Consider the following 16326-nt stretch of genomic DNA (forward strand, 5'->3'; position numbering starts at 1 on the left):
ACCTTGCATTTTTCTGCGATAAATTTCGATATCCTCTTGAAGTCTATCACTATCCTACTCAATGTTCACGATACTTCCAAGGTTTGCGTCATCTGCAAATTTGGAAATTGTGCCCTGTACACCCAAGTCCAAGTCATTAATAAATATCAAATAGGGCAGTGGTGCGAGCACCGAACTGTGGGGAACATTACCGTACACCTCCCTCCAATCCCCAAAACAACCGTTCATCACTCCTCTCTGGTTCCTGTTACTGAGGCAATTTTCGAAACATGTTGTTATTGCTCCTTTTATCCTTTGTGTAGCAATCTTGATGACAAGGCTATTAGAAGGCACTTTATCAAACGCCTTTTGAAAGTTTACAGACACCACATCAATCGCATTGCCCTCAGCAACCCTCTCCGTTACCTCATCAAAAACTCCATCAAGTCAGTTCAATACGATTTGCCTTTAACAAAAGCCCAAATTAATACAAGGAGCTCGAACCTCATTGATTGAGGCTGCGAACTTCCCACGAAGAGGGATGGGATTCCAGGTGCCTTTTATTTGTTTCCCAAAAAGTTGCAAACGAAAGGGACAAAAGTTGAGGTTCCACCGAGATTTGAACTCGGATCGCTGGATTTAAAGTCCAGAGGGCTCACCGTTAAACCATGGAACCCATTCATTAAAATATGCGGCCCCCTTCCCTTCAAAGATACTGGGCTCCTTTATCAGCATCGCCATGGCGCTGCATCAGTGACTGCACGAGGCGACTGGCAAACGTCTGCCATCAGCAAAACTGCAAGCACTGGTCAATCCCAAACTGCCACTTTGGCCTTTTCTCATCCATACTTCCAGCTTCCCCACTTTCCCCTCTGATAAATAGAGATGCTTAGCCAATCACACAGCTGCTGTCAAATCCATCGCTTCCAACGTTGATGCTTCTGTTTCACACTGCTCAGCGCAGCTCGTCTTGTTGGATAATCAGTGCATTAACATTGCAAGGCACTGATGCATGAAGTTCGGGGTGAAAAGAAAAGAGCTCGATCCTAATTCCTGAAAGCTGCGAACTCCCCACCAACAGGGATTAGATTCCAAGTGATTTTAACTTGTTTGCCTTCAATTTGCAAACGAATAGAACAAAATTCGAAGGTTAATCGAGATTTGAATTTGGATCGCTGTAATCCAAGTCCAGAATACTTATTATTGCACTGTGTGAACCAACTGACTACTTCAGCTGGCACCCACCAGTCAAAGACACTTGGCTGTTTTATTAGCACTGCCATAATGCCACATCACTGACACCTCGAGGCGACCGACAAACCTCTCCCAATCTCAAAACTGCAACATCTTGACAAGAAAATGTCAACATTGCCCGAGGACATGATCCAAGCAATTCTTGCACTTCAAGAAACAATGCTTTGGATTTCTGCATGCTTGATTGCTGAATGCAGATTACAAAGAAAAGTTCTGCAAACACTATTCTCTGGTGCAGTGAAACTCAGCATTCAACAAAATACAGCTTTCTCTTCTGTTGATTTGGGAAAGCTAAAGTCCGGTTGAGCTGATGAACTGAAACCGATAGAAGCAACTGGAACCTCATTGATTGATAGTGACTTCCCACGAGCAGGCAGTGGATTCCCGCTGCATTTTGTTTTTTTTTGCCCTGCAGTTGCAAACGAATGGGACAAAAACAAATCAGGTTCCACCGAGATTCGAACTCGGATCGCTTGATTCAGAGTCTAGAGTGCTCACCATTACACCATGGAACCCATTTGTTAACGAAAGTCGCACCCTCCATCAAAAGACATTTGGCTCTTTTCTAAGCACGGCCACGTCGCTGCATCACTGACTTCTCGAGGCTGTTGCCACACCGCTCCCATCAGCAAAACTACAAGAACTTGACAATTCCAAACTGCCACTTTGACTTGACCCTTTCTCATCTCTTCCTTCAGCTTCCAACCTTTTCATTCTGCTTAGTATCGATGTTCAGCCAATCACACAGCAGCGAGTCAAACCTATCGCTTCCCTCGTCACTGCTTCTCTTTCAATCTGCTCAGCGCAGCTCCGATGACAGTCGTGCCGGATAATCTGTGAATAAATATTGCAAGGCACTGATGCATGAAGATTGGCCTAAAACAAAATGTAAACTTTGTGCGAGGGCACGATCCAAGCAATGCCTGCATTTCAAGAGACAGTGCTTTGAATTTCTGCATGTTTGCCTGCTGAATGCAGATTGCAAAGAAAAATTCAGCAAACACCATTTTTGGTGCAGTGAAGCGCAGCGTTGCACATAAAGCAACTTTGTCTTCTGAAGATTTAGGAAAGCAAAAGACAGGCTGAGCTTATGGACTCATAGAAAGGTTACAGCACGGAAGTAGGCCGTTCGGCCCTTCGAGTCCTGACAGCTCTATGCAACAGCAATCCAGCCAATCCCACTCCCTCGCCCTATCCCCGTAGCCCTCGGCATGTTTTCCTTTAAAGTATTTTTCAGTTCCCTCTTGAAAGCCACGATTGAATCTGCCTCCACCACAACCCCTGGCATTGCATTGCATTTCCTAACCACTCACTGTGTAAAAAAGGTTTTTCCTCAAGTCACTTTTGATTCTTTTGCCAGTCACCTTAAATCTATGTCCTCTGGTTCTTGACCTTTCCGCCAATAGGAACAGTTTGTCTACATTTATTCTGTCAATACCCCTCATGAGCTTAAATAGCTCTATCAAATCTCCTCTCAATCTTCTCTCTTCCAAGAAGAACATGCCCAGCTTCTCCAGTCTATCCACGCCACTAAATTCCCTCATCCCTGGAATCATTCTCGTTCATCTTTTCTGCACCCTCTCTTAGACCTTCGCATTTTTCCTAAAGTGCGGTGCCCAGATCTGGACACAATACTCCAGTTGTGGTCGAACTAATGTTTTATAAAGGATCATCATGAATTCCGTGCTTTAGTGTTCTATGCCTGTATTTATAAAGCCCAGGATCCCGTATGCTTTTTGAACCGCATTCTCAACCAGCCTCGCTACATTCAACGATTTGTGCACTTTTCCCCCATATCTCTCTGCTCCTGTACCCTTTTCGAATTGAGCCCTCTTATTTACATTGCTTCTCCTCGTTCTTCCGACCACTGAGATGTATCACCTTGCATTTTGCTGCGTTCAATTTATATATCCTCTTGAAGTCTATCACTATCCTCCTCACTGTTCACTATAATTCCAAGGTTTGTGTTATCTTGAAATTTGGAAATTGTTCCCTGGACACCCAAGTACAAGTCATTAATAAATATCAAAAAGGGCAGTGTTGCGAGCACCGACCTGTGGGGCACATTACTTGACACCTCCCTCCCATCCGAAAAACAACCGTTCATCACTCCTCTCTGGTTCCTGTTACTGAGGCAATTTTGTATCCATATTGCTACTGCTCCTTTTATTCTATGGGTATCAATCTTGATGACAAGGCTATCATAAGGCACTTTATTAATCGCCTTTTGAAAGTTTACATACACCACATCAATCGCATTGACCTCAGCATCCTTCTCCGTTACCTCATCAAAAACTCTATCAAGTTAGTTCAATACGATTTGCCTTTAACAAAAGCCCAAATTTATACAATTAGCTCGAACCTCATTGAAAGAGGCTCCGAACTTCCCACGAACAGGGATGGGATTCCAGGTGACTTTTATTTGTTTCCCCAAAAGTTACAAACGAAAGGGACAAAAGTTGAGGTTCCACCGAGATTTGAACTCGGATCGCTGGATTCAAAGTCCAGAGTGCTCACCATTACACCATGAAACCCATTCATTAAAACATGCGACCCCCTTCCCTTCAAGGATACTGGGCTCCATTATCAGCATCGCCATGGCGCTGCATCATTGACTGCACGAGGCGACTGGCAAACGTCTGCCATCAGCAAAACTGCAAGCACTGGTCAATCCCAACCTGCCACTTTGGCCTTTTCTCATCCATACTTCCAGCTTCCCCACTTTTCCCTCTGATAAGTAGAGATGCTCAGCCAATCGCACAGCTGCTGTCAAATCCATCGCTTCCCTCGTTGATGCTTCTGTTTCACACTGCTCAGCGCAGCTCGTCTTGTTGGATAATCAGTGCATAAACATTGCAAGGCACTGATGCATGAAGTTCGGGGTGAAATGAAAAGAGCTCGATCCTCACTGATTAAAGCTGCGAACTCCCCACCAACAGGGATTAGATTCCAAGTGATTTTAACTTGTTTGCCCTCAATTTGCAAACGAAAGGGACAAAATTCGAAGGTTGATCGAAATTTGAATTTGGATCGCTGGAATCCAAGTCCAGAATGCCCTTGTTGTTGCACTGTGTGAACCAACTGATTACTTCAGCTGGCACCCACCAGTCAAAAACACTTGGCTGTTTTATCAGCACTGCCTTAACCCCACATCACTGACACCTCGAGGCTACCGACAAACCTCTCCCATCATCAAAACTGCAACATCTTGATAAGAAAATGTCAACATTGCCCGAGGACATGATCCAAGCAATTCTTGCCTTTCAAGAAACAATGCTTTGAATTTCTACATGCTTGATTGCTGAATGCAGATTACAAAGAAAAGTTCTGCAAACACCATTCTCTGGTGCAGTGAAACTCAGCATTAAACAAAATACAGCTTTCTCTTCTGTTGATTTGGGAAAGCTAAAGTCCGGTTGAGCTGATGAACTGAAACCGATAGAAGCAACTGGAACCTCATTGATTGATAGTGACTTCCCACGAGCAGGCAGTGGATTCCCGCTGCATTTTGTTTTTTTTTGCCCTGCAGTTGCAAACGAATGGGACAAAAACAAATCAGGTTCCACCGAGATTCGAACTCGGATCGCGAGATTCAGAGTCTAGAGTGCTCACCATTACACCATGGAACCCATTTGTTAACAAAAGTCGCACCCTCCATCAAAAGACATTTGGCTCTTTTCTAAGCACGGCCACGTCGCTGCATCACTGACTTCTCGAGGCTGTTGCCACACCGCTCCCATCAGCAAAACTACAAGAACTTGACAATTCCAAACTGCCACTTTGACTTGACCCTTTCTCATCTCTTCCTTCAGCTTCCAACCTTTTCATTCTGCTTAGTATCGATGTTCAGCCAATCACACAGCAGCGAGTCAAACCTATCGCTTCCCTCGTCACTGCTTCTCTTTCAATCTGCTCAGCGCAGCTCCGATGACAGTCGTGCCGGATAATCTGTGAATAAATATTGCAAGGCACTGATGCATGAAGATTGGCCTAAAACAAAATGTAAACTTTGTGCGAGGGCACGATCCAAGCAATGCCTGCATTTCAAGAGACAGTGCTTTGAATTTCTGCATGTTTGCCTGCTGAATGCAGATTGCAAAGAAAAATTCAGCAAACACCATTTTTGGTGCAGTGAAGCGCAGCGTTGCACATAAAGCAACTTTGTCTTCTGAAGATTTAGGAAAGCAAAAGACAGGCTGAGCTTATGGACTCATAGAAAGGTTACAGCACGGAAGTAGGCCGTTCGGCCCTTCGAGTCCTGACAGCTCTATGCAACAGCAATCCAGCCAATCCCACTCCCTCGCCCTATCCCCGTAGCCCTCGGCATGTTTTCCTTTAAAGTATTTTTCAGTTCCCTCTTGAAAGCCACGATTGAATCTGCCTCCACCACGACCCCTGGCATTGCATTGCATTTCCTAACCACTCACTGTGTAAAAAAGGTTTATCCTCAAGTCACTTTTGATTCTTTTGCCAGTCACCTTAAATCTATGTCCTCTGGTTCTTGACCTTTCCGCCAATAGGAACAGTTTGTCTACATTTATTCTGTCACTACCCCTCATGAGCTTAAATAGCTCTATCAAATCTCCTCTCAATCTTCTCTCTTCCAAGAAGAACATGCCCAGCTTCTCCAGTCTATCCACACCACTAAATTCCCTCATCCCTGGAATCATTCTCGTTCATCTTTTCTGCACCCTCTCTTAGACCTTCGCATTTTTCCTAAAGTGCGGTGCCCAGATCTGGACACAACACTCCAGTTGTGGTCGAACTAATGTTTTATAAAGGATCATCATGAATTCCGTGCTTTAGTGTTCTATGCCTTTATTTATAAAGCCCAGGATCCCGTATGCTTTTTGAACCGCATTCTCAACCAGCCTCGCTACATTCAACGATTTGTGCACTTTTCCCCCATATCTCTCTGCTCCTGTACCCTTTTCGAATTGAGCCCTCTTATTTACATTGCTTCTCCTCGTTCTTCCGACCACTGAGATGTATCACCTTGCATTTTGCTGCGTTCAATTTATATATCCTCTTGAAGTCTATCACTATCCTCCTCACTGTTCACTATAATTCCAAGGTTTGTGTTATCTTGAAATTTGGAAATTGTTCCCTGGACACCCAAGTACAAGTCATTAATAAATATCAAAAAGGGCAGTGTTGCGAGCACCGACCTGTCGGGCACATTACTGGACACCTCCCTCCCATCCGAAAAACAACCGTTCATCACTCCTCTCTGGTTCCTGTTACTGAGGCAATTTTGTATCCATATTGCTACTGCTCCTTTTATTCTATGGGTATCAATCTTGATGACAAGGCTATCATAAGGCACTTTATTAATCGCCTTTTGAAAGTTTACATACACCACATCAATCGCATTGACCTCAGCATCCTTCTCCGTTACCTCATCAAAAACTCTATCAAGTTAGTTCAATACGATTTGCCTTTAACAAAAGCCCAAATTTATACAATTAGCTCGAACCTCATTGACAGAGGCTCCGAACTTCCCACGAACAGGGATGGGATTCCAGGTGACTTTTATTTGTTTCCCCAAAAGTTACAAACGAAAGGGACAAAAGTTGAGGTTCCACCGAGATTTGAACTCGGATCGCTGGATTCAAAGTCCAGAGTGCTCACCATTACACCATGAAACCCATTCATTAAAACATGCGACCCCCTTCCCTTCAAGGATACTGGGCTCCATTATCAGCATCGCCATGGCGCTGCATCATTGACTGCACGAGGCGACTGGCAAACGTCTGCCATCAGCAAAACTGCAAGCACTGGTCAATCCCAACCTGCCACTTTGGCCTTTTCTCATCCATACTTCCAGCTTCCCCACTTTTCCCTCTGATAAGCAGAGATGCTCAGCCAATCGCACAGCTGCTGTCAAATCCATCGCTTCCCTCGTTGATGCTTCTGTTTCACACTGCTCAGCGCAGCTCGTCTTGTTGGATAATCAGTGCATAAACATTGCAAGGCACTGATGCATGAAGTTCGGGGTGAAATGAAAAGAGCTCGATCCTCACTGATTAAAGCTGCGAACTCCCCACCAACAGGGATTAGATTCCAAGTGATTTTAACTTGTTTGCCCTCAATTTGCAAACGAAAAGGACAAAATTCGAAGGTTGATCGAAATTTGAATTTGGATCGCTGGAATCCAAGTCCAGAATGCCCTTGTTATTGCACTGTGTGAACCAACTGATTACTTCAGCTGGCACCCACCAGTCAAAAACACTTGGCTGTTTTATCAGCACTGCCTTAACCCCACATCACTGACACCTCGAGGCTACCGACAAACCTCTCCCGTCATCAAAACTGCAACATCTTGATAAGAAAATGTCAACATTGCCCGAGGACATGATCCAAGCAATTCTTGCCTTTCAAGAAACAATGCTTTGAATTTCTACATGCTTGATTGCTGAATGCAGATTACAAAGAAAAGTTCTGCAAACACCATTCTCTGGTGCAGTGAAACTCAGCATTAAACAAAATACAGCTTTCTCTTCTGTTGATTTGGGAAAGCGAAAGTCCGGTTGAGCTGATGAACCGAAACCGATAGAAGCAACTGTAACCTCATTGATTGATAGTGACTTCCCACGAGCAGGCAGTGGATTCCCGCTGCATTTTGTTTTTTTTGCCCTGCAGTTGCAAACGAATGGGACAAAAACAAATCAGGTTCCACCGAGATTCGAACTCGGATCGCTAGATTCAGAGTCTAGAGTGCTCACCATTACACCATGGAACCCATTTGTTAACAAAAGTCGCACCCTCCATCAAAAGACATTTGGCTCTTTTCTAAGCACGGCCACGTCGCTGCATCACTGACTTCTCGAGGCTGTTGCCACATCGCTCCCATCAGCAAAACTACAAGAACTTGACAATTCCAAACTGCCACTTTGACTTGACCCTTTCTCATCTCTTCCTTCAGCTTCCAACCTTTTCATTCTGCTTAGTATCGATGTTCAGCCAATCACACAGCAGCGAGTCAAACCTATCGCTTCCCTCGTCACTGCTTCTCTTTCAATCTGCTCAGCGCAGCTCCGATGACAGTCGTGCCGGATAATCTGTGAATAAATATTGCAAGGCACTGATGCATGAAGATTGGCCTAAAACAAAATGTAAGCTTTGTGCGAGGGCACGATCCAAGCAATGCCTGCATTTCAAGAGACAGTGCTTTGAATTTCTGCATGTTTGCCTGCTGAATGCAGATTGCAAAGAAAAATTCAGCAAACACCATTTTTGGTGCAGTGAAGCGCAGCGTTGCACATAAAGCAACTTTGTCTTCTGAAGATTTAGGAAAACAAAAGACAGGCTGAGCTTATGGACTCATAGAAAGGTTACAGCACGGAAGTAGGCCGTTCGGCCCTTCGAGTCCTGACAGCTCTATGCAACAGCAATCCAGCCAATCCCACTCCCTCGCCCTATCCCCGTAGCCCTCGGCATGTTTTCCTTTAAAGTATTTTTCAGTTCCCTCTTGAAAGCCACGATTGAATCTGCCTCCACCACAACCCCTGGCATTGCATTGCATTTCCTAACCACTCACTGTGTAAAAAAGGTTTTTCCTCAAGTCACTTTTGATTCTTTTGCCAGTCACCTTAAATCTATGTCCTCTGGTTCTTGACCTTTCCGCCAATAGGAACAGTTTGTCTACATTTATTCTGTCAATACCCCTCATGAGCTTAAATAGCTCTATCAAATCTCCTCTCAATCTTCTCTCTTCCAAGAAGAACATGCCCAGCTTCTCCAGTTTATCCACGCCACTAAATTCCCTCATCCCTGGAATCATTCTCGTTCATCTTTTCTGCACCCTCTCTTAGACCTTCGCATTTTTCCTAAAGTGCGGTGCCCAGATCTGGACACAATACTCCAGTTGTGGTCGAACTAATGTTTTATAAAGGATCATCATGAATTCCGTGCTTTAGTGTTCTATGCCTGTATTTATCTCCGCAGCCTTCAACATGTCATCAATGAGGACAAACACCTCGCTATGGCCATCCCCACACCTCCACTACTCGCCTTTAAACAGCCACCCAACCTCAAACAGACCATCGTTCGCAGCAAACTACCTAGCTTTCAAGAGAACAGCGTCCACGACGCCACACAACCCTGCCACGGTAACCTCTGCAAGACATGCCAGATCATCGACACAGATACCACCATCACACGAGAGGACACCACCCACCAGGTGCATGGTTCATACTCCTGTGACTCGGCCAACGTTGTCTCCCTCAGACGTTGCAGGAAAGGATGCCCCAGAGCATGGTACATTGGCGAGACCATGCAGACGCTGCGACAACGGATGAACGGACACCGCGCAACAATCGCCAAACAGGAGGGTTCCCTCCCAGTCGGGGAACACTTCAGCAGTCATGGACATTCATCCACCGACCTTCGGGTAAGCGTACTCCAAGGCGGCCTTCGAGACACACGACAACGCAAAATCGTCGAGCAGAAATTGATAGCCAAGTTCCGCACCCACGAGGACGGCCTCAACCGGGATCTTGGGTTCATGTCACGCTACACGTTACCCCACCAGCGAACAAATGTGATCTGTTTTTCATATAATGGGTCATTTGCTGGCTCTCTCTGCCTTCCGGAGGTTTCTGCCTCTCTCTGTGTTTTTTTTCTCTTTTTTTTCCCTGTTTGTTTTTTTGTTGAATGTGTATTCGGGGGTTCTGCAGGTGACACCTCTCTGTCTGAACACGGTGATTGCCTTGGCAACGGGCAGTTGCAGGGGCAGTCTGTAAACACCATGTATTGTTCTATATGTATAAATGCGTAGGCTTCAAGGAGCTCTTGAAACATTTGCCTGAGGAAGGAGGAAATCTCCGAAAGCTTGTGAATTTAAAATAAAATTGCTGGACTATAACTTGGTGTTGTAAAATTGTTTACAATTGTATTTATAAAGCCCAGGATCCCGTATGCTTTTTGAACCGCATTCTCAACCAGCCTCGCTACATTCAACGATTTGTGCACTTTTCCCCCATATCTCTCTTCTCCTGTACCCTTTTCGAATTGAGCCCTCTTATTTACATTGCTTCTCCTCGTTCTTCCGACCACTGAGATGTATCACCTTGCATTTTTCTGCGTTCAATTGATATATCCTCTTGAAGTCTATCACTATCCTCCTCACTGTTCACTATAATTCCAAGGTTTGTGTCATCTTGAAATTTGGAAATTGTTCCCTGGACACCCAAGTACAAGTTATTAATAAATATCAAAAGGGGCAGTGGTGCGAGCACCGACCTGTGGGGCACATTACTCGAAACCTCCCTCCAATCCGAAAAACAACCGTTCATCACTCCTCTCTGGTTCCTGTTACTGAGGCAATTTTGTATCCATATTGCTACTGCTCCTTTTATTCTATGGGTATCAATCTTGATGACAAGGCTATCATAAGGCACTTTATTAATCGCCTTTTGAAAGTTTACATACACCACATCAATCGCATTGACCTCAGCATCCTTCTCCGTTACCTCATCAAAAACTCTATCAAGTTAGTTCAATACGATTTGCCTTGAACAAAAGGCCAAATTTCTGCCAGGAGCTCGAGCCTCATTGATTGAGGTTGCGAATTGCCCAGGAACAGGGATGGGATTCCGGGTGCCTCTTATTTATTTCCCCATAAATTACAAACAAATGAGAAGGTTCTACCGAGATTTGAATTCGGATCGTTAGATTCAAAGTCCAGACTGCTCACCATTACACCATGTAACTCATTTTTTAAAACAAGCGGCCCCCTCCCTTCAAAGATACTGGGCTCCTTTATCAGCATCACCATGGCGCTGCATCATTGACTGCACGAGGCTCATGCAAACGTCTGCCATCAGCAAACCTGCAAGCACTGGTCAATCCCAACCTTCCATTTTGGCTCCGCCCTTTCTCATCCATACTTTCAGCTTCCCCACTTTTCCCTCTGAAAAGTATAAATGCTGAGCCAATCACACAGCTGCTGTCAAATCCATCGGTTCCCTCGTTGCTGCTTCTGTTTCACACTGCTCAGCGCAGCTTGTCGTGTTGAATAATCAGTGCATAAACATTGCAAGGCACTGATGCATGAAGTTCGGGGTGAAAAGAAAATAGCTCGATCCTCACTGATGGATGTGGAGATACCGGTGATGGACTGGGTTGGACAAATGTCAAGACTCTGATAACACCAGGTCATAGTCCAACGGCTTTATTAGAATCACAAACTTGTGATTCCAATAAAGCTTTTCGACTATAACCTAATGTTGTAAGACTCCTCACTGATTGAATCTGCGAACTCCCCACCAACAGGGAGAGCGAGATGCAACCAGACCGCTTCACGAACAGCTCAGGATCCCCACTCTCGAATCCAGATGCTGAAAGCCGCTGTTTAACGGAGAAGCCACACGATGCCATGTCAAAAGCAACGGTTTCCGCAGTTTAGCGGTTATCACGTTCACCTCACATGTGAAAAGTCTCTGGTTTGATCGCAGGCGGGAACGTTATTTGGGAATTTGCTCTTGTGAAAAGGGGGTGATAATTCGTTGTTCCTTTTAAATTTAGCAACGGCTGCACCACTTTCCTGGTGTCATAAACACTGAACATTTTAACCAGACTCTTAAAACACAGTATTGAAAATGAGAACGGATGAAAGTTCATCACATGCAAACACAATAACTGACTCACGTGTCACTCTCACTCGGTAACCATGTTCGTATTTTCGTCAGCCAGTTTGCAGAACGTTATCGCTTCATTCACAGCGATTACAACAATTATTTATCTTTCACAGGGTTTCATCAGTTTCGTGCATTCATTTCATAAAGTTCATCACTGTTCTGTGAAAATTATTTTTCTGACCGGGAATCGACCCACACCGCGGCGGTAAAATCCCCGAATCCAAACCACCAGATGCCGCGCAATGGGTCGACACGAAGAACAAATTAAAAAGCAGAAACAGAAAATGTTGAGAACTCTCAGCAGGTCAGACAGTATCTGTGGAGAGAGAAACAGAGGGAACCTTTCAGGTCGGTGACCTTTCATCAGAACTCGCTCCACAGATGCTGCCTGACTGGCTGAATGTATCCAACATTTTCTGTTTATATTTCAGATTTCCAGCACATTGCTTTTGAAATTAAAGTGTAGCCCAAGTTGATGAAAGTTGCACCAGTGAAAATCCTGGGTGGAGATTTAGAAGATGCGACAGTGGGAAGGGCTGGACTGCGATTCGAACAGTCCTCCAAGCAAAGTTCGGGAAAGTCATCGAAATTTAAAAGAGGACTTTGGACGGGAAAGGAACGACAGGCTCACGTGATTGGTGGTTGGTATTGGAAATGTACAAAATGCAGTCCCCACTGCTCTGATTACCCGAATCAGACAAATAGTAATTCACAACACAGAACAAATCCATTTGATTTTAGTTTTGGAAATCATTTTACGACAGCAGCTGTCCACCATCAGTTTACTTTTCCAAACTAAAGGGTGTGAAGCTGGCACGAGTGATGATCTGTGCTGTATTATTTCTGAGCAGCAGAATCACCTTGTCCATGAATGCCTACTTGTTGGAAGTCGCAGTCCCCATTGGTAGAGGGGATCGGTTTCTCGAGCTATGATTTATCATCGTCTATTTCAGTCATATTCCGGTTTGATGAAATTGAGATGAGATGAAACGAGCAGGTCCAACGAGCCGGTCTGTAATACTACACGGCATTTCGAAAGTTGTCTCTTGCACTTACAGTGAAGCGGAGGGCAGTTTTCAATCTTAAACCAGCAAGTTGGGTGGCGCAGTAAGTCGTGTAGATGGGAGCAGAAAGTAGTGAAGGGACATTGATGATTAAATGAGAGGGTAAAACAATGACAGATGGAGTTCAATGTGGAGAAGTGTGATATAATCCACTTGGAACCTTAAAAAGATCTGAATCAGAGTATTTTCTATATGACGAGAAACTAGGAACGATGGAGGGGCAGAGTGGTTCAGGGGTCTATCTCCATAAAGCACTAAAAACTAGCAGACAAGTACAAAAAATAATTGATGGAATGTGAGCCTTCATCTCAAGGGGCTGGAATAAAAAGCGTGGAAGTTATGCTGCGGATGCATTAAGCTATGGTTAGACCACACCTGGAGTACAGCATTCAGTTCAGGGCACCGTACCCCAGGAGGGACATATTGGCCTTGAATGGGGTGTAGAATAGATTCACCAGAATGATACTGGGGCTAAAAGGGTTAAATTATGAGGACAGGTCGTGCAGACGAGACGTGTCGTTTCTTGATTATAGGCGATTAAGGGGTGATCTAATTGTAATGTTTAAAAAGATAGGGTGGAGAGAGAGAGGCAATTTCCTTCGGGGGTGTCTCGAACAAGGGGTCTTAACCTTAAAATTAGAGCAGGGCCTTTCAGGGGTGATGTCAGGAAACACATCTTCACAGGAAGGGTAGCGGGACTCCCACACACTGTGCAGGGCCCAGGCTGTTTTTGGTCAGTGTGCTGAGTGCCACACACCCTGGGGGATTGGCTCAGTTACACATCTCCTGGCTCTCTGAAATGTTTCACTCATCTCAAATCTCCGCGGTCAGACTGCCGATTGTTTATTGATCAGGAAGATGGCTGTTAATAATCTGAGAGACAGTGAAGAGGTGAGAACAGAGCAGCAGGGAATGATCCCAGAACAATAGGAACCAGCAGCTCGCCGTCTGGTCCCTGTGTCAGGGACAATACACAACACCTCAGCTCCTGACCAGGAACAGAGAGCTGCTGTTAACGTGGCCCAGTCCTCGCAAACTGCTGGAATTGTCGGATGGAAAACAGGCTTTTCGTCTCGGAGGCTGCTTTTGGGGCTCAGTGGCTCATCGAAAGAATGATTTTTATTGAAGAGCAGGGCTCTTCTCCATCACAGACTGATACTGTACAGTGCATGGCAGAGTAAAGCTCCCTCTACACTGTGCCATCAAACACTGCGGGGGCAGGTGCAACAAGGGTCAGATCAAGATTAAATCTCCCTCTATGCAGTCACAGAGGATGTCATTTGTGATTTTGATAAGGGCCGTTTCAGATCTGTGGCAGGGGTGGAAACCTGATTGGACGGATGTGTGGGAAAGATGGACACGGATTTGCGAGATGACAACACGTTCAAGGACTTGAGAGGAAAGGGAGGTTGTAGATGGTGTGGTAGTTTGCATGGTCAGATGGTCAAGGTGCGTCTTTTGAGAAGGAGGGTGATGACAGCAGATTTGATAGGGAGGAGGACAGTCCCTGAGGAGAGCGAACCGTTATCAGTGTCAGCTCACATGGGGCCAGGAAGGGAGGTTGGGTGTCCAACAGTTTGGTGGAAATAATTTCGAAGCATCAGGAGGTGGGTCTCATGTTCAAAATGAGCTCAGAGAGGGCATGAGGAGAGAGAGGAGAGAAACTTCGTGGGCTCGGGGAAGGGAGGGAAGTGGCAGAGGCAGCTGTACTGATGGTCTCAATCGTAGTGACAAAGAAGTCTCTGAGCTTCTCGCACTCACTTCGTTGAAGAAAATCTCTCCTCATCCCACCGTGACTGTTTTCCAATTTATCTTAGATGTGTGTCCTCTGGTTATTGAAGCTCCCATTACTGGAAACAGTTTCTCCTTATTTACTCTATCAAAACCTTTCATAATTGTGAACAGCTCCATTAAATCGCACCATAACCTTCTGGGTGTAGTCTCAGTGCCGTTCCTGGTGGCTTTTCCATCGGTTCTCATATTGTCTTCCGGTTCGGGCTCCTTGTTGGTATCCAATTAACGCGATTTCGACTCCAGGTGTTGGATTCGTCAACTTTTCGCCCCAGCCTTCCAATTTGCCTGCAGTGTGGGCTGTGGCTGCTTTTTCCTCCCTCGCTTCTGTGTCTGTCCCACAATCACACTCAGAAATGAGGCAGACCACAGCTATTAAAGTGACCAAAAACCCAAAACCAAAAGCTGAAGTGAAGCAGCAGTTCATGGCCAAGTGTTTGACTACAATCCTTTTATCATTTACTGTAAAATCTGAGTCTCAGTGAAACACACACAGAACATTCTGGAAACACTCAGCCAGTCGGGCCCCATCTGTGGAGAGAACGGACCAATTAACTGAGAGCCTCAATGTGACGAGGAACGAGACACGGCCCCCTGTGAGAAAAAAAGAACTTGCATTTGCACAGGACCTTTCACATCCTCAGGGCATCCCAACTCACTTCACTGGAAGTTCAATCATTATCGTTTTATAAGAGAACGCAGCAGCCTCGTTGTGTACAGCAAGATCCCATAAACCGTGATGAGATATTGAGCAGAGCTCCTGTTTGTTGGGTGTTGATGGTTGAGGGAAGAATGTTGGCCAGGAAACCGGTAGAATTCTCTGATCTTCACAAATTGACACGGGACCTTTGCACCTCGGAGCAGAAAGAAGGGACCCACATTAAACAGCTCATTCAAATGACAGCACCTCTCACAATGTAGCTCCCTCTCAGCACGACACAGTCAGCCTGGATCACATATCCCAGAGCTGGAACTGGAGCTGGAACCCACACCCAACCAAACACCAGCCTGACTCCCTGGTATTACTCTCACCCCTGGCTAGTCATGAACCACACTGTGCCACTCCCAGAGTAACTGATGACCACAGCCTCAGCTCCGGGTCCCGGTCTGAACCATAGCCGCAGCCTGTTATCGCTCTTTGAAAGTGGCGTGGGATTCCCGCGTTCATTCGGTGATGTGCATTGGGGCAGTGGGACGAGGTGGATTGCTCAGGAATAGAGCCGGTACTGACTCGATGGGTCAAATGACATCCTTCCGTGCTGTGACCCTTCTATGATTCTATGATTCCATGTGGGTTGAGAGGGATACATGGAAGTATTCAGAGTTAACCTTATCCATGATTGACACGATCAGGAGTAGAGAGGCCACGTGAGATGGCAAGGTCGAAGGGGTGGCCGTGAATATGCGTCGGGGAGTTTCTATGCAGGGAGAGATTAAGTGAGGATAAAGTATCACACAATAGACCTGTTTGCAAAATTGAAGCCCATGGGATTAAAGGTCAATTGCAGCGTGGACACAAAATTGGCTGAGGGGCAGAAAACAGAGAGTAGTGGTGAACGGTTGTTTTTCAGACTGGCGGCAAGGAAACAGTGGTGTTC

At 45.4% G+C, this 16326-nt stretch overlaps 5 non-coding genes across 5 annotated transcripts; all 5 read right to left on the reverse strand.

Moving 5' to 3' along the window:
- Window positions 1-1676: 1676 nt before the first annotated feature.
- On the reverse strand, window positions 1677-1748 carry trnaq-cug (transfer RNA glutamine (anticodon CUG)). Its single transcript has one exon. It is a non-coding gene; the product is annotated as a tRNA-Gln (tRNA).
- Window positions 1749-3695: 1947 nt separating this feature from the next.
- On the reverse strand, window positions 3696-3767 carry trnaq-uug (transfer RNA glutamine (anticodon UUG)). Its single transcript has one exon. It is a non-coding gene; the product is annotated as a tRNA-Gln (tRNA).
- Window positions 3768-4790: 1023 nt separating this feature from the next.
- On the reverse strand, window positions 4791-4862 carry trnaq-cug (transfer RNA glutamine (anticodon CUG)). The gene has a single exon. It is a non-coding gene; the product is annotated as a tRNA-Gln (tRNA).
- Window positions 4863-6809: 1947 nt separating this feature from the next.
- trnaq-uug (transfer RNA glutamine (anticodon UUG)) lies at window positions 6810-6881 on the reverse strand. The gene has a single exon. It is a non-coding gene; the product is annotated as a tRNA-Gln (tRNA).
- Window positions 6882-7903: 1022 nt separating this feature from the next.
- Window positions 7904-7975, reverse strand: trnaq-cug (transfer RNA glutamine (anticodon CUG)). The gene has a single exon. It is a non-coding gene; the product is annotated as a tRNA-Gln (tRNA).
- Between the last annotated feature and the right edge of the window lie 8351 nt (window positions 7976-16326).

The sequence above is a fragment of the Heptranchias perlo genome, chromosome 35, assembly GCF_035084215.1.
Source record: "Heptranchias perlo isolate sHepPer1 chromosome 35, sHepPer1.hap1, whole genome shotgun sequence".
Taxonomy (NCBI): domain Eukaryota; kingdom Metazoa; phylum Chordata; class Chondrichthyes; order Hexanchiformes; family Hexanchidae; genus Heptranchias; species Heptranchias perlo.